Consider the following 18,968-nt stretch of genomic DNA (forward strand, 5'->3'; position numbering starts at 1 on the left):
CACAGAGCTAAAGATAGAAAAGCACATGCTTTGTTGCTACTATAACAGAGAAAAATAAAACTACTCGCTTTAAAAGACCTCCAAGAAAGCAAAGTTCAAGATCCCCACTGTGCTAGATATAGAAGTTTCCCAGAATCAGAATTCCAGTCTGCAGAAGGCCCCAGTGAATGAATTCACATTGATGAAACTGAATATTATTCTGACATGCTCCTTGTTTTTTTTTTTTTTTAACCCCAAATTGAAGTGCTCTTCTTGACTAGCCAATCAATAATTATCCCTTCTGGTGTGACTTGATTTGGGAAGCATGTTAAGAGAAGGCTTGTCCTGTTCCACAAAGGAGTCAGAGATTGACTACGGATTAGGAGTCAGCAAAACTACTGTTCTAGTCTTAATACTTGCCATTGTATGAAAACTCCACAGTACTTTAGGATGACAATCACAGAATGTAAGAACAGGAAGAAGCTCTTGTTTTTTAAACTTTCATATATGCAGTTATCATTATATAAACTTTGGATTTAGATTGACCAGAATTCAGACTCGCTATTTATCTCACATAACCTTGGGAATATGGCATAGCTTTCTGAACCCCAATCTTGTTATCTGTAAAATGGACATAATAATATATCACTGAAAAGCTTAGTAGCAGAAAAGTTTGGTAAAGTGTTTTGTATAAAGTAGGCACGTAATTCATAATAGGCTTGTCCCTTTTCTCTCCATCATTGCATATATAAAGGGTCAGAGACATGATGAGCGAGGTTGAGAAACTCACGCCAGCTAACAAAACTAATTAGCAGCAAAAATAGAATGAGAATCAGGTAGTCTTGTCCTGATATGGCATTCTCTCCTTTCCAACATGATGCTTCTTGGACCATATTTTCAGCAAAATTTTCATTTTCAGCATGTCAGAGCCCAAGTGGAATTCATTAAACATGTGTCTATAGAACATTAGGAAAAAGGCAACCTTACCTATGACATTCAAGTGAAGGACACATTCTTTTGAAGCTTTTTATATTTAAAATAAGAGTAAAACCAGGGTGGCCTAATTTTCCTTATCCTACACCTTAACTTTATTCAGTGTTCCTCAGTTAATAATATGGATATGATAAGAACACATCTGTATGTGTGAACTTAGTTTGTTCTGAATCAGATACCGTCCCCCTCATTTGCAAATTCAGACTAGGAAAGCACAGTGGGTGTCTGATATCTGATTTTTTTCACAGATACTGCTCCTGCAGTCCTAATCTCAGGCAGAAAGGAAGGCAACACAGATCCACATGGAAGAAGGATAACCAGGGTTAACTGCAACTCAGACCATCAATCACTTTTATTGCCCCCAAGGCAGTGTTTTCATTATTTATGCTGCTGGGTGATCTGCTATATTTACGATACAGCAAGTTGTCATGCCTTTAAAAATATGATGGATTCCTAAATTAATCCCGTATTCCTTGTCTTGAACTTGAAGCATGGGCAGTCATAAAGAGCACAGAGGTTTCTGTAATCACAAAGTTGAATGCCCACGGGTCATGATGGAGGACTGACCATTATGTCCAGAATGGGTTTGTGTCAATAATGCTAAAAACTTACAGATTGAGTGCTGAAATTCATTCTATCAATATTTGTCAATGCACTGATATTTCCATGTTCTGTGGGGAATAAAAACATGAATAAGACACGGATTTAACTCCCAGTGGCTTTTGAGTCCACTTACAATTAATATTTGAGAACACAGTTTCTGTCTTAGGAGAAGTAAAAGTAAAGTGCTGGAGATTTTGAAAAGTGAGATGCCACTTGTTGCTGAGATTAGGGGTGATGATAAAGATGGCTATGGCATTTGGGGAGATATGAAGAATGGAAAGGTGTTGAGAAGATGTTTACAAAGTGCCATGAGCAAAGAGATAGAAATTGGAGAGAACAATTGAATAGTGCACAGGAAACTTTTTTTGAAGAGAAGGTAGGAGCCAGATCCTGTGAGGTCAAGAGAGAAGTTCTGACTTAATTCTAGAAGCAATGGCAAGCGTATATGATATTTTTACAAGGAAAAACTCCCTGTACTGTAGGAAAACAAATTTGCCCATAGAGTTTAGTGTGAATTGGAATGAACAAAGACATAAATCAGGTTTATTCTTATTGAAAGAGCACAGATAGTAAGAAAAGACACAGTAGAAACAGGGCTGGAAGATATTGTCATGTTAAAAGGAATGATAAAAGGAAGTACAGAGAGAATGAAAACTAAGATTGATGTTGAAATTTGATCCTGTGTCAAGTAGCCAAAGCCCTTACTTTGGCCTACAATGACCTACATGATATGAGCCTCTTTTGCGTTGATAAACCCATGTCCTATGATTTTTCCCGCATGCCGACTCCACACTAGACCCACAGGCTTCCTTGAAGACCCTGGAATGAGGCAAGCATACTCTAGCATTAGGGATTTGCACCAGAGAAGAGAAAGCTCTTCCCCCAAATAGCTGTGTGGCTCATTCCCTCACTTTTTGTGAGTCTTTTTCAAATACCCTTTTCTCGATGAGGATTACTCTGACACCTTTACTTAAAATTGCAACCCACCTCACTCCCATCCCATAACTAGTGCTCGCCATCTTCCTACTCTCCTTTTATCTATATCACTTATTTCCTCACATACAAAAATATAATTTACCTACTTATCTGGTATACCATTTCCTATCTTCCTGTATCTGCTTGCATATAAACTCCACAAAGGTAGGAATATGTCCATTTTATTTACTGATGTATGCCAGGTACCTAGAAGAGTACCTGACATATAATATGCAGCTAGTAAATATTTGTTGAATGAATCACCAGTGCAACTTGTTGACTGCTTATCCCTGTTGGTGATTCTTGGATCCCATCATGTTCTGCCAGTCTATGTGTGTATTATGCACAACACACAGGTCTCCACCAGTTTTTTGGATCACTCACAGCAGTTCCATGTTTGATTTTGTTGTATTTACCACTAGGATAAGAATGGCTTGTTCCAATGGATGGAGACTCTAAGAACATTTTAAACAAGAACCTACTTTTCTGTGTACTTGGGAATATCCCTTCTTCCTTGATGCTTTGTAGGCTGTTCTAAAGAAATCCTCTGTGTTGCCTCATCATTCGAGTCTTACATTATATTTAGGATACTTTGAAATTTAAATTAGGAAATTACTTTAAATTTAGTTGTTGGTAATTAATCGCTGTGATTAGAAACTGTTTTCCATTTTCATCATATGTCCTTTAAATCAAGATGAACATAATGGCAGAAATTTGGCAGAAACAAAGAAAATGATATTTAGTATGATTTTCAGCTACCCCAAGTAATTTTCATCTTTTCTCTAGCATCTTCTCCAGGATGGGAACACCATTTAATTTGTCATCCCAGAACCTGTTCAGTGCCAGCCCACCAATACTCTAGACCAGTCAGAAATATGGTCATTTCTATGTGCGCAGACAGGTGCGTTAAGAGGTGAGAAGTTATGAGTAATACCCACTATATTTTTCTATGTGGGCTTCCATTGATATCTTGCCTTGTATTTTCTGTTGGCATGTACTAAGCCATAGGACTATGCTCTTACTTGGGATGTAAACTTCAATATTTATGTAAACCTGTATAACAATATCAGACACCTTTGGTGATTTTAAGCTATTTGATTTGATGTGTTAAACTTCTTTTCATACAGTCTATATGCAAATTCAGTAAAGCCAGAAAATTGATGATCAATCAACAGGTAGATCCTGAGTATACACCATGTCACTAACAAAGGGCTAAGAAATGTGGAGATATAAAAATGTCTCTCCAGTGAGTACTGCTAGACAAATAAGCAAAATGTGGCAAATAACAAGGGAACAAGGCATAACAAATCATGGCAAATAGCCAAGTTGTGGGTATTTTCCATGAGGTTTAGAAGAAAAAAGATACAAGATATTCTGGGATTTTAAAAGTTCATAATGATTACTTTATTATAAGAGTAATACATGTGAAAAATAAAACATTTAGGAAAACATAGATTTTTAAATGAAGAAAATAAGGTTGCTATTATAACACCTCCCAGAAATCTTCAGTTTCAACGTTTCAGTGAATATCATTTCAGTATATTGTATCTCATTCTCCTTTTGTCTTTCCACACTTATTGAATGCCCTCAGAAGTAAACAACAATAACAGCAATAATGTCTAAGATAGTCTTTAAAAATCTCTGAAGGATGACAAAGGTTTGGCACACTTATTGTGCTGACACTCTTCCAAGATCAATTCATGATCACAAGATGTTTTCTTGGAAGTAGATTTTAGAGATAAAAAATGTTTAATGACTACAGAGTTGATGTCAAGTACCTTATCGTCATCAGCAATGAGAATTTTATGAGGAGATTGCCACACTCATGGGAAATATATACAGTTGAGTATATAGGGTATATGTCTGGAAATGTGATCAATAACAGATTGTAGCACTTGGCGAGAGCCAAATGTGCGGTGTAGAACTCTTGGTTCACAGATAGGCAGCATCAAGCATATGGCTGGGAGCTTGTTAGAAATACATGAACTCCGTCCCTGTTTCAAACTCAATGAGTAAAAATCTGTTTTTTTTTTCCAAAATTCATAAGTGATTCTTTTGCACATCAGTTTTGAAATCACTTGCAAATATATATTGAGATTGTTCATTGGAGAAAGTACTCAATGAAGCCAAGGAGGTTAGAGACTCTTAGAGGAGCCTCCAGGTATACCAAAGAATTTCAATATGAGTTATAAAGAAAACAACCAATGACAGCAAACTACAACAAAATCAAAACAGGATCCTGAGATGTACATGCATACTTTGGAGACAATCAAATAGATGAGCACCACAAAGGGACCAGTGGTTTAAATATAAATTATGGATGACAGACTTAAAATTGAGGACAGTCTATCCATTAATGCATTTTTACCTGCCATTTCAGGGAAAGGTAGCCCAAAAACTATTTTAAAGATGTACCTGGAAATATCAACGAAAAATCATGGTTTGAGAAATATTAGCTAATGTCAGAGCTGAAAGAGAACATTCTTGTTTCACTTTTAGGAAATTATTTATTCTTTAATTATGTGTCAGCTAAGTACTTTCCACCTAAGAGAGAGTCAGTCAAAATATGCAAACCAGGCTAAACAAACAAGACTACTAGGACAGTTGAGAATATAACACTTATGATTTGTTGGTATGCAGGAAGAAAATATTGAATCTCTAGTTTTTTTAATTTATCCTATTTTAAATTTACAATTGTGTTCCTACTGTTTAATATACATGACATTAGTAAAATTTAACGCCTATATAGTCTTTAATAAACAATGCATTGAGTTTCATATTGAAAAATGTTTTACTGATCCGGATACACTTACTACTAAATTATATATTAACTGATTTTACTATATATATCAGTTTTCCCCAAAAGTTTGCCAGTACTTCACAAATTGATTAAGTTCAGTAAACAAAATGTAATGATTTTTTTTGCATTTATATTTAGGAGAAGGCTATGTCTCCAAGTATGAGCAATTATTTTAAGAGATTTTAAAAATAATCATCATTGATAAATTATGCCAATAAGCTTTGTTCTTACATTATTCAATCTTATATGTAAGATTCAAAAGTTACCATTTTACTAGCTAGAGCAGAGCAGCAACAGAAAAAGTACAAGTGAGTACTTCATAATGGCTTTATGAACATATTGTTATGAACTAGCTGTCTCTAAATAAATGTTGATTAGTTGATGGGTTGATTACTTAAGTAATCACATACCTCCCAGGCACAATGAATAGCAGTACAGTTTATATCAGTGTTTCTCAAAGATACGTTCCCTATTTTGTCTGTGTCAGATTCACCTAGTGTTTTCTGAAACACTAGATGGGCAAAAGACCATACCTATTCATCATAATATGGGTGGAATCTAGGAATCTGTATTTAACTAAAATGCCCCCAAGTTATTCAAATGTATATTAAAGTTTGAAAACCAATGAGATTCTAGATCTTTACCTTGATATAAAGGATGATTTCCTTTTAGGACCAAAAGCATACCACAAAATTATTGGAAGCTTTATTCCCAGAATTTCCATACTTTTCAAATGAAACTATTCTGGAAGGCTATAGCACATCACCCTGATTATTGATATCTTGTTTTAGTAGTTATCCAGTTATCAAGATTTATTGTAGCATGGGGTAAATATTGACCTCATCATTGGCCTATCATTTATACATTAACTGTGTTCATCTTCTCTGCCTCAGCAGGAAACATCTGATGCAGCTTTGACTGTGGACACACTGATTTGACCATTTACCTGAAATATGCTGGAGGAATTGAAAGGCAACACTATTAATGAGGAGAGGAGTAGGAAAATTGATTCATGTAGCAAGATAAATGGGCAGCATTTAAAAAATCAAATGCACTTGCATTTTGGGAAATAAGCTTAAATCATAACACTCAGATGCCAAAAACACATGTGCAAGAAATATCTGAATGTAGAAAGTCCATCTTTATGATGGCAATATACTGAGCTTTACAATTAAGGGCAATGGATCTTTATGGAATAAGTGAAACAATTTTCAAAGGACATAGTGTCTGCACCCAACATAGGAGCACCTCAATACATAAGGCAAATACAAACAGCCATAAAAGGGGAAATTGACAGTAACAAAATCATAGTAGGGGAGTTTAACACCCCACTTTCACCAATGGACAGATCATCCAAAATGAAAATAAATAAGGAAACACAAGCTTTAAATGATACATTAAACAAGATGGACTTAATTGATATTTATAGGACATTCCATCCAAAAACAACAAAACACATATTCTTCTCAAGTGCTCATGGAACATTCTCCAGGATAGATCATATCTTGGGTCACAAATCAAGCCTTGGTAAATTTAAGAAAACTGAAATTGCATCAAGTATCTTTTCCAACCACAACGCTATGAGACTAGATATCAATTACAGGAAAAAATCTGTAAGAAATACAAACACATGGAGGCTAAACAACACACTACTTAATAACCAAGAGATCACTGAAGAAATCAAAGAGGAAATTAAAAAATACCTAGAAACAAATGACAATGAAAACACGACGATCCAAAACCTATGGGATGCAGCAAAAGCAGTTCTAAGAGGGAAGTTTATAGCAATACAATCCTACCTTAAGAAACAAGAAGCATCTCAAATAAACAACCTAACCTTACACCTAAAGCAAGTAGAGAAAGAAGAACAAAAAAACATCAAAGTTAGCAGAAGGAAAGAAATCATAAAGATCAGATCAGAAGTAAATGAAAAAGAAATGAAGGAAATGATAGCAAAGATCAATAAAACTAAAAGCTGGTTCTTTGAAAAGATAAACAAAATTGATAAACCATTATCCAGACTTATCAAGAAAAAAAGGGAGAAGACTCAAATCAATAGAATTAGAAATGAAAAAGGAGAAGTAACAACTGACTCTGCAGAAATACAAAGGATCATGAGAGATTACTACAAGCAACTATATGCCAATAAAATGGACAACCTGGAAGAAATGGACAAATTCTTAGAAATGCACAACCTTCTGAGACTGAACCAGGAAAAATAGAAAATATGAACAGACCAATCACAAGCACTGAAATTGAAACTGTGATTAAAAATCTTCCAACAAACAAAAGCCCAGGACCAGATGGCTTCACAGGGGAATTCTATCAAACATTCAGAGAAGAGCTAACACCTATCCTTCTCAAACTCTTCCAAAATATAGCAGAGGGAGGAAAACTCCCAAACTCATTCTACGAGGCCACCATCACTCTGGTACCAAAACCAGACAAAGATATCACAAAGAAAGAAAACTACAGGCCAATATCACTGATGAGCATAGATGCAAAATTCCTCAACAAAATACTAGCAAACAGAATCCAATAGCACATTAAAAGGATCATACAATATGATCAAGTGGGGTTTGTCCCAGGAATGCAAGGATTCTTCAATATATGCAAATCAACCAACGTGATACACCATATTAACAAACTGAAGGAGAAAAACCATATGATCATCTCAATAGATGCAGAGAAAGATCTTGACAAAATTCAACACCCATTTATGATAAAAACCCTCCAGAAAGTAGGCATAGAGGGAACTTTCCTCAACATAATAAAGGCCATATATGACAAACCCACAGCCAACATCATCCTCAATGGTGAAAAAGTGAAACCATTTCCACTAAGATCAGGAAAAGACAAGGTTGCCCACTCTCACCACTATTATTCAACATAGTTTTGGAAGTTTTAGCCACAGCTATCAGAGAAGAAAAAGAAATAAAAGGAATCCAAATTGGAAAAGAAGAAGTAAAGCTGTCACTGTTTGCAGATGACATGATACTATACGTACAGAATCCTAAAGATGCTACCAGAAAACTACTAGAGCTAATCAATGAATTCAGTAAAGTAGCAGGATACAAAATTAATGCACAGAAATCACTTGCATTCCTATACACTAATGGTGAAAAATCTGAAAGTGAAATTAAGAAAACACTCTCATTTACCATGGCAACAAAAAGAATAAAATACCTAGGAATAAACCTACCTAAGGAGAGAAAAGACCTGTATGCAGAAAATTATAAGACACTGATGAAAGAAATTAAAGATGATACAAATAGATGGAGAGATATACCATGTTCTTGGATTGGAAGAATCAACATTGTGAAAATGACTCTACTACCCAAAGCAATCTACAGATTCAATGCTATCAAACTACCAGTGGCATTTTTCACAGAACTAGAAAAAAAATTTCACAATTTGTATGGAAACACAAAAGACCCTGAATAGCCAAAGCAATCTTGAAAAGAAAAACGGAGCTGGGGGAATCAGGCTCCCTGACTTCAGACTATACTACAAAGCTACAGTAATCAAGACAGTATGGTACTGGCACAGAAACAGAAATATAGATCAATGGAACAGGATAGAAAGCCCAGAGATAAACCCACACACCTATGGTCACCTTATCTTTGATAAAAGAGGCAAGAATATACAGTGGAAAAAAGACAGCCTCTTCAATAAGTGGTGCTGGGAAAACTGCACAGCTATATGTAAAAGAATGAAATTAGAACACTCCCTAACACCATACACAAAAATAAACTCAAAATGGATTAAAGACCTAAATGTAAGGCCAGACACCATCAAACTCTTAGAGGAAAACATAGGCAGAACACTCTATGACACAAATCACAGCAAGATCCTTTCTGAACCATCTCCTAGAGAAATGGAAATAAAAACAAAAATAAACAAATGGGACCTAATGAAACTTCAAAGCTTTTGCAGAGCAAAGAAAACCACAAACAAGACGAGAAGACAACCCTCAGAATAGGAGAAAATATTTGCAAATGAAGCCACTGACAAAGGATTAATCTCCAAAATTTACAAGCAGCTCATGCAGCTCAATATCAAAAAAGAAACAACCCAGTCCAAAAATGGGCAGAAAACCTAAACAGACATTTCTCCAAAGAAGATATACAGATTGCCTACAAACACATGAAGGAATGCTCAACATCATTAATCATTAGAGAAATGCAAATCAAAACTACAATGAGATATCATCTCACACTGGTCAGAATGGCCATCATCAAAAAATCTGCAAACAATAAATGCTGGAGAGGGTGTGGAGAAAAGGGAACCCTCTTGCACTGTTGGTGGGAATGTAAATTGATACAGCCACTATGGAGAACAGTATGGAGGTTCCTTAAAAAACTAAAAATAGAACTATCATACGACCCAGCAATCCCACTACTGGGCATATACCCTGAGAAAACCATAATTCAAAAAGAGTCATGTACCAAAATGTTCATTGCAGCTCTATTTACAATAGCCAGGACATCGAAGCAACCTAAGTGTCCATCAACAGATGAATGGATAAAGAAGATGTGGCACATATATACAATGGAATATTACTCAGCCATAAAACGGAATGAAATTGAGTTATTTGTAGTGAGGTGGATGGATCTAGAGACTGTCATTCAGAGTGAAATAAGTCAGAAAGAGAAAAACAAATACCATATGCTAACACATATATATGGAATCTTAAAAAAAAAAATGGCCATGAAGAACCTAGGGGCAAGACGGGAATAAAGACACAGACGTACTAGAGAATGGACTTGAGGATACGGGGAGGGGGAAGGGTAAGCTGGGACAAAGTGAGAGAGTGGCATGGACATATATACACTACCAAACATAAAATAGATAGCTAGTGGGAAGCAACTGCATAGCACAGGGAGATCAGCTCTGTGCTTTGTGACCACCTAGAGGGGTGGGATAGGGAGGGTGGGAGGGAGGGAGATGCAAGAGGGAAGAGTTATGGGGACATATGTATATGTATAACTGATTCACTTTGTTATAAAGCAGAAACTAACACACCATTGTAAAGCAATTATACTCCAATAAAGATGTTAAAAAAAAAAAAGGACATAGTGTCGGTTCATATAAGCAATTACAAGTTTACTGGGAGGCCGTCTTATAGGGAGAAACTGAAAAATAAAGGAAAACAATGCAGATGGTGGCCACTATGGGCTTCTGTCAGAGTCTCCTGGGGAAACAAAGAAAAGGGCTCTTCATTTCAAGTAAATCTGAGCAGAGTAGGAGGAGGCTCAGTGTGAGGATTAATGTATCTCAACACCTTGGGAAGTGAAAAGAGGTGGAGACTGGAATTCGGCAATGCAAAGTCCCCAGCTCATGCTTGTATATCCTCAGGTAAGCCACTTTCTTCAAACAAAACATAACCTTCCATTCTGAAGATACAGAAACACTTTGCAGGGATTTTTTGACTGTGGGTTTGGGTTTGGGGGTATTATTTCGGGGGTCCTTTGTTTTGCATTTTCTCCAATAACAATCCACATTAGCCTCTTGTACATTAAACATTAGCAAAGGAGCCTAGGTAGTTTATAAAATTCCTTTTGCAAGAGAGTGCATCCGGAAACCTACGGAATCATTCTCAAAAGCATATTGAACACCCTTCAAGGACAGAGTTTCGCGCTTTGCTTTCTGCAGTAATGTCCCAACTTCCCTTTGTGACAGCGTGATTTGTCCTAATGGTTCTTGAGAGACACTTGGGAAATCTGACTTTCTCTCTGGGTGAAGCTGCCACACAAGGAAGTCACCTGAATGTGACATGACAGAGGGGCCCTGCGCTTGAGAAAAGGCTACAGCTGCCATGTCCCTTGGAAGTTTCCCCAGTGGTATTTGACTAACTTTTTGTGAGTTGCTCCCAAGAGTCAGTGTTTAAGAAGTATGTTCCTGGTGGTCAAGCCCCAGTGCTGCCTAAATTACTATGATAAGGAGGTCTAATAAGACACTTTAGAAAGTGACTTATGCCATAAGGTATTCACATTATCTCAAGACATTTCTATTTGGGTAATAGGAAATGAAAGTGTGGATTAATGCCTTTCGCATGCCATTAAAAAGCTGAGAGGCAGAAGCCTTCTTTCAGCCACCAGGGGCCTCTTCCTCATGTCTGTTCACTGCTGTCTCAGTTAATCACCTTTGGTGCTTTCAAAAGCAAAGGATAAGTTTTGATTTCATAGAAAATGAGTTTAAACCAGAAAGTCCATGTGGCCTCCAAACTTTGGATTACTGCCATGGCACGCTGCACTTCACCTTTGATTTAAAGATAGGGAACATGTGGCTTCCTAAAAATGAAAAACTCTTCTGCATAATTCCCAAAAGGCTAATGCAAGCAACTGGTAAAGGAGAAATAAAAAGACAGACACCAGAAGTCCAAAGAAGAAAAGCTTAGTGAAACTGGGTCACCAATCACCTCCCTGTAACCCTAAGGAGTCAGGGTGTCAGATATGTCCACTTGTCTCTCTATCTGACCCATGATCAGATATAAAATTGTTGAGTGTTGCCGTAAGTATAAATCCTATAGAATGTGAGCTTGGTGAAATTAAGAGCAACAGGAACAATAATAATATCATAAACTAACATTTAGTGATTAAGAGCCAGGCACTGTGCTAAGTGTCTTATATGTATTCTTTCATTAAATCCTACTAAACTTATGAGGTAGGAACTAGTATTATTATTCTATTAGACTTGCTAACTTAAGTCTCCATTACTTGCAAGTGATAGAGGTGGCCTTAGGGAAAAAATAGTCTGATTCTTTAGACCACATCTTTAACTGCACTTGAAAAAATAAAGGTGATCAGCAATTAATTTTCTTCAGTTAATTCTTGCATTGGACAAATGCTTCAACACCTCTAAATAAAGGATTTCTCAAATAACATCAAGAGACCTGAATGTTTTGATAATGAAACTGTTACAGCCCTAACAAGCTCTTTCAGGAAAGCAGGTGGGGCTGACTCAGAAGGACAGCCCACCTCTCAGCAGAGGTCAGCCACCTCCAGATGAAGGTGGAAAGTCCATTCAATGACATGAAATGCTCCTCCAAGGTTATACATCATGTGGGCATGAAATGTAAGAAGGATGCCATTTAGATTAGGACAGGGGGTGGAGCTACACTGCTTTCAAATAGGAGGGTCTTCTTTTCCTTTCAGGGAACATGCAAGTCATAACCTGCCTTTTTCCCTTCTATGAACTAGTGTTTTAGTTGATGGATTCCAGAGGCGAGCCTCACCAAGTGAAAACTCACCCTGCTCCTTCTAGAACCTAAATTAATGCCTACTCTTTCCCCAGAGCTCTCGTTTATGGACTCCAAAGGACTGGAGATTTGAAGACCATCTTCCACAAGGGGAATTTAGCTTCCCCAAGATCCATTCTCTTCCTTTTCCCACCCTGGAGCTCCCCACCTCGTTCCAGCAGCCAGCCATCCCAGCAAAGCAGAATTGTCACTGACAGTGAAAGAGAAAGGCCTCAGAGTTAGGCTGTGAGCAGAAGCATGCCATGAAGTTACCAGCTTAATTAAGCCATTACAGTTTTTAGGGGTTTTTTAATACAGGCAATTTGAATGTATAATTGAGCCTGAGTACAGTCTCATTCTATGTTTTCCTTGGTCTGCTCAGAACCAGATTGCGAATGGGAAATAGCTGGGATAACATCCTGTAGCAACAAGGTCAGTTGCTCATTTTTACTGTGATCTGCACAACGAAGTTGTGAAGTGTTTATTTCTATCGGCTTGGCCCAGGAGTGAAAGGCTTGGACCCTTGAAGTGCCAAGCAGACAGGCCAACCACACAGAGAGTGCTTTGACTGTCAGCCTGTCCCCAGTGTTCTCAGAGACAATATCCCACACATCCTTGTACAGAGAAGCTACAGAATACGGTTACTCTCTTTGGGAAAATGATTCTGAACTTCAGCCCTGAATTTAGATAGGGGAAACTAAGAAAGATTACAAACCCCTGTTCTTCAACTTTGACCAGTAGAGGAGAAGGCCAATTTGAGTCTCCCCTTGAGGGGAAGTGTATATTTAGGGAAAGCACATGAAGCCCACTGCTTATGCTGTGAATATAGCTCAGCACTTCACAGATTAGGCGATTTTACTAGTTGACAGCTGTTTATTCCAACAGCATATATTTTATGTAGCAGTACATTCAATACATTAAGTTGTATTTCAGATTTACTCTAATCCCCACTGCCCCCTTACCATATGTACACAAGTGCATACACACACTGAGATGCTAAAAGAAATTTTCCTTTGTTCGCTTCAGCAACACATATACTAAAACTGGAATGATACAGAGAAGATTAGCACGGCCCCGAGCAAGATGCACACAGATTCATGAAGTGATCAAATATAAGACCTGAAACCATAAAACTCCTAGAAGAAAACATAAGCATAAGCAACTTGACATCAGTCTTGATGATGATTTTTTGGATTTGATACCAAAAGCTAAGGCAACAAAAGCCAAAATAAACGTGGGATTATATCAAACTAAAAAGCTTCTGTACAACAAAGGAAACCATCAACAAAACAAAAAGCAACCTATAGAATGGGAGAAAATATTTGCAAACCATATTTCTGATAAGGAGTTAATATTTGAAATATATAAAGAACTCAAACAACTTAATAGTAAGAACAAACAATCTAATTAAAAAATGAGCAGAATATGTGAATAGACTTTTTTTTTAAAGGACACATACAGATAGCTAACAGGTATATGAAAAGGTACTCAACATCACTAATCATCAGAGAAATGCAAATCAAAACCAAAATGAGGTATCACCTCCCACCTGTCAGAATGAACAAGAGTTGACAAGGACAGAAAGGGAACTCTGGTGCACTGTTGATGGGAATGTAAATTGGTGCAGCAACTATGGAAAACAATATGGAGATTTCTCAAAAAGTTAAAGTAGATCCATATGATACAGAAATTCCACTTCTGAGTATTTATCCAAAGGGCATGAAAATGCCATGTTGAAGAGATATCTGCACCCCATGTTCATTGCAACATTATTTAGAATAGCCAAGATATGAAAACAAACTGCGTCCACCAATGAATGAATGGATAGGCAAATGTGACACACACACACACACACACACACACACACACACACACACACAGGAATATTATTCAGCCATAAAAGAAGAAAATCATGCTATTTACAACAGCATGGATGGACCTTTAGGGCATTATGCTAAATGAAATAAGTCAGACAAATACCGTATGATGTCACTTATATTTAGGATCCAAAAACAAAACTGAAACAAAAACAACCCGCAAAAAACAAACAAAAAATGAACTTATAGACACAGAGAACAGATCAGTGTTGTTGCCGGAGGTTGGGGGAACAAATGTGTAAAGGGGGTCAAAAGGTACAAACGTCCAGTTCTAACATAAATAAGTCATGGGGATGTAATGTACAACATGGTGACTGTAGTTAATAATACTGTATGGCATATTTAAAAGTTACTGAGAAAATAGATCTTAAAAGTTCTCATGAGAAGAAAAATAATATGTAAGTATGTATGGTGACTGACATTAACTAGCCTTGTTGTAGTGATCATTTCTCTCTCTCTCTCTCTCTCTCTCTATATATATATACACACACACACACACACACACACACAAGTATTGGATCATTATGTTGTATACCTGAAACTAATATAATGTCATGTCAGTTATACCTCAAAAATTTTTTTAAATAAAAAATATTTTTTGTTGGGTATGTGCTCATGGTAAAAGAGTCCCAAATCCCATACCCACCCTTTCAGCCTCTGGCAATTGTGTCTCCTCTCCTTAAAACTAGTTCAACCTGATAGAGAGGTAGGGGTGGAACTGAGCAAGCAGAGGGGTGGGATGATATGGGTTGGGGGAGGTGGGCTGTAATGGGTCACAAAGGAAAATATGAAGTATCAGTGATCTAAGGATACCTGCAGGTTTCCTCCAGTTCTAGTAATTCTTTACATCGACAGAATACTTGCACAGTGATCAAGCAGTTTGTGTTGTTAGATCGTACTAATAAGACACTGAACTTGGCATGAGATCATATGTCTAATTTATCAGTGAAGAAAATAAATCTCAGAGAAGAAAGTGCATTTTAGGTCAAATTATACAAATAAATTCTCTCTCTCTCCCTCTTTCTCTCTCTCTCTATAGAGAGATTCTCAAAGGATTAGAACCCAAATCCTCTACTTCTAATATAATGCTAAGCTAACTTGGACTTTAATTTCACTTGTGTTTGCATACAGGATTGAGGTCTGCCTTCCCAAACTGTAGACTCCCAGAAAAAGTTTCTATAAACCCCTCATCATGTGTCCATCTGCTGTGCTTCTTTCCTGTTAAATGTTAACTCAGTTGAACCCTACTTTATGTAAACGTGGTTGTATGAAAAGTTACATTTGTTAAAATAAAACATACACCGTTAAGGGCATTTCAAACAGATTCTCTGGAGCTTTTCTTTAGAGAATGAGCTCCTCTAATGAGCTTAAACGCTTGGATTAAAAGAAACCTAAAATGGCTGCCCCGTTTTCTGAGTAAATATTCTACATTTTAGGAAGATAACTTTGCCAGCGTTGTGCAGCTTCTGCAGCAGAGAAAGAGTGCCATGTGAAGATGTTCATTCTTGTTCAGGAGGTTGAATTGAAAAGAAACTTTCCCTGAGATATATTTGCATACAGTAGGTAACTTCTTGTTTGTCTTCAAGTTAGGCCCAGTGTTTCCCCCGCTTTTTTTGTGAGATATTTTCTTTTGTTGTATACCTTACAGTAAGACCTCATAAATCTTTGTTTTGAATCACCCCTGATGAGAGAAACACTAGAAAGCAAAATCTATGTGATAAAATGAAAGGAAGAAAATAATAACTAAGTATGGATAGTCAAATCTAAAAAGATGAAGTAACTTCAGTCCCTCCTTTGACAGCCCCAGGTTTTACCAACTCACATTTAGAATTCTCAGATTTTCTCCGTCTTTCTTGGTCCACACGGAAAGAGAATACTGTATATTTCCAAATGCACACAGCCAGCTATCCAAGCACCTGCAAAGTTGAGTGTGGTTCCTTTGAAATGAGCTCACCAACTCCCACAATTCCTGAGACCAAAGGTAACAACTGCTCCTTAGTTTTATAAATTACCCCATGGCTTACAGCCAAATGCTATTGGTTCGATTTCCCAGAGCAGTTCTCAAACTTTAGCAAGCATCAGAATCACCTGGAGGGCTTGTTAAGCCACAGAGTGGTGGATTCCATCCCTAGAGTTTTCTGATTCAGGAGGTCTGGACTAGAGCCCAGTAATTTCATTTCTAACATATTTCCGGGTGATGTTGTTGCTGCTGCTGCTAGTATAGGTATGGTGAGTAGTCTTTGAGGACCTCTGACCTGGAAGGCCCAAGTACCCGTGAGATGAACAGTAGCTGACATGTGTCAGCAAAGTCCTCCGAACTTCTGGCTTCAGTGAGATCTGAAGGGGGCGTAATGGGAGGCATGGGCTATGAGCAGGAGGTGAGAAGGTCAAATGCATTAGATTTTTATTCCATCCATTCTCTATGGCTGAGAACTACAGGTATTCTTGGTGCCCAGTGGGTTTTCAGGTTATTAAGCTTTTAAAGGATGAAGTCTGCCAGCTTACAGTTTGAAAGCAAGCAGCCAAAAACTTGTGAGAGGAAAAAAGATATGGCCTTAAGGTGCTTGCTCAGAAGCTTTGAATTTATCTGGTATAACCACGTCATAATTTGAGGGGGAATAAATTCTCCTTCTTAAAATAATCAGTTACATTCCCTAACACTTGGGGAGAAGACCCCAGGGAAAGGTAGTTCTCTTTAAACTCTATAGACTTGTGGATTGCTTCCCCTCACAGGTGTAGCCCTTTGATACTGTGTAATTAAGAAGAACGGAATAGTTTAGGAACATCTGCATAAGGAATTAGGATGATTGGAATGGATCACACATCTTTCATGGAGGAACTGATGTTAGCACATGCAATCATAGCTTGATTATCAAGCTATCATAAATAGAAATGGAGCACATATTAAAGAGAGATTTCTGAGCTGAGGGTTGAAGGACAAATAGAATGCAGGTGTTCCATTTATCTGTGGTACTCAAGTAATTTGGAAAGAGATACTTTTCATTGTGCAGTCTTTGTTGTAGTATGGTTTTATTTCCCTGTCCTTGCCCTCCTTTCCTCTTTCAGTTTTACAGATACAACCTGAGTCCCTACTATGTGCAAAGCAGTGTCCCAGATCCTTTGTTTGCTGCAAAATTAAGTAGAACATGTAAGCCTCTACTCTTAAGTAAGAGGTTATGATGCCTATTAGATTACAAAGTGTAGGAGAATGCCATCAGCACATACAGAGGTACAGAAGGTATTATCTGAGGAATGTTGAGAAAGTCATATTATGCTTCCCTCTTACAATAAACCTCCACTAAGAGAATCACTCTGACTCGCCAAGAGGTTCAATGAGACTAGAACCATGTGTGATGGTGTCAATGAAATTAATGATGGATATTCCTGTTGACTTCACAATTAGTGGGAGAGCCAGTTAGGCCCAAGATTCAGAAACAGAAGGTTGTATACCCTCCTCCTTAAAGTTAATCCCCATGGCCCTGGACTTTCATTCACACAGGCATCCTAATCCTGTAGCCAACCTCTTCAGACTACAGCCTGTTACACTCTAATCTAGTTTCTTAACCCAGGTACCTGGGCTATATTTATGCACATAACATGTTTCTTCATGCTAGTCTTCCTTCCTGTGGATGCAGAATCTCTTTATTTCTTTTATCCTCCTTTCCAGGATAGCTTCTCTATTTCTTTCTTTGAAAGGCAAGCCACAAGACTTTCTTTTCTCAGAAACAAAACTTCAATTCAATTGCTTGTTCATGAGATCTAAAATGAGTAATCCTAAATACAGATATTAGAGGATGAGTCCCCTTGACAATTTGGAATGATCTGGAGTCCTGAAGAGACAGTGATAGAAGATGCAAGTAATCACTCCAACACACTTTGTAACTGTGTGCTCAAGAGAGGTGGGATTTGAAAGAAAACTTCCAATGGTTAATGGAATTTGAAATCATTTTAAAATACCCTGGGGTGGGGATGTTTGCATAGGCAAATAGACTTATTCATAAAGCAGGGTGGTGGTTTCTAGAAGCTGAGAGTATTGTAATATTTACCTGATCTACCCTTCTGGCATGGGCTACTCAAATCTACTCAGCTCAGTGTACACCCAAAACTTCTGTCTCTGCTGCCTGAGGCATTCATTTATATGAGCTATTTGATCAGTTTATTCTATTTCCAGTCCTCAATTAAAAAAAAAAAAAGATCAGTCTCACTTTCTAACATTCTACATAGGGTTTTAATTTTCTTGCGCTATTTTAGGAATTGGACTAAACTTAAGTCAATGGCAAATCTTTTTTGGGATAATTAAAAAGGTTTCTGCAGGAAAAAGGTTGTGTGGAACCAATCTATTTCTCAATTACATCGTTATTTTTGAGAAAAGAGGGCAAATGAGATTCATTAGCTGACTCAGTGACCAGCACTGTCAGCTGGCTAGACAATGTCCAGTAATTAAAGTTGTTTCCCAAGTATTTTCTGATAATCAACCACAAAAACATCATCAGTGATTCTC

At 37.4% G+C, this 18,968-nt stretch overlaps 1 non-coding gene across 1 annotated transcript; it reads left to right on the top strand.

Annotated features, from left to right (window-relative positions):
* Positions 1-13,603: 13,603 nt before the first annotated feature.
* LOC118883167 lies at positions 13,604-13,707 on the top strand. The gene has a single exon (XR_005016954.1). It is a non-coding gene; the product is annotated as a U6 spliceosomal RNA (small nuclear RNA).
* Positions 13,708-18,968: the final 5,261 nt, after the last annotated feature.

This window comes from Balaenoptera musculus, chromosome 16 (genome assembly GCF_009873245.2).
Source record: "Balaenoptera musculus isolate JJ_BM4_2016_0621 chromosome 16, mBalMus1.pri.v3, whole genome shotgun sequence".
Lineage (NCBI taxonomy): Eukaryota > Metazoa > Chordata > Mammalia > Artiodactyla > Balaenopteridae > Balaenoptera > Balaenoptera musculus.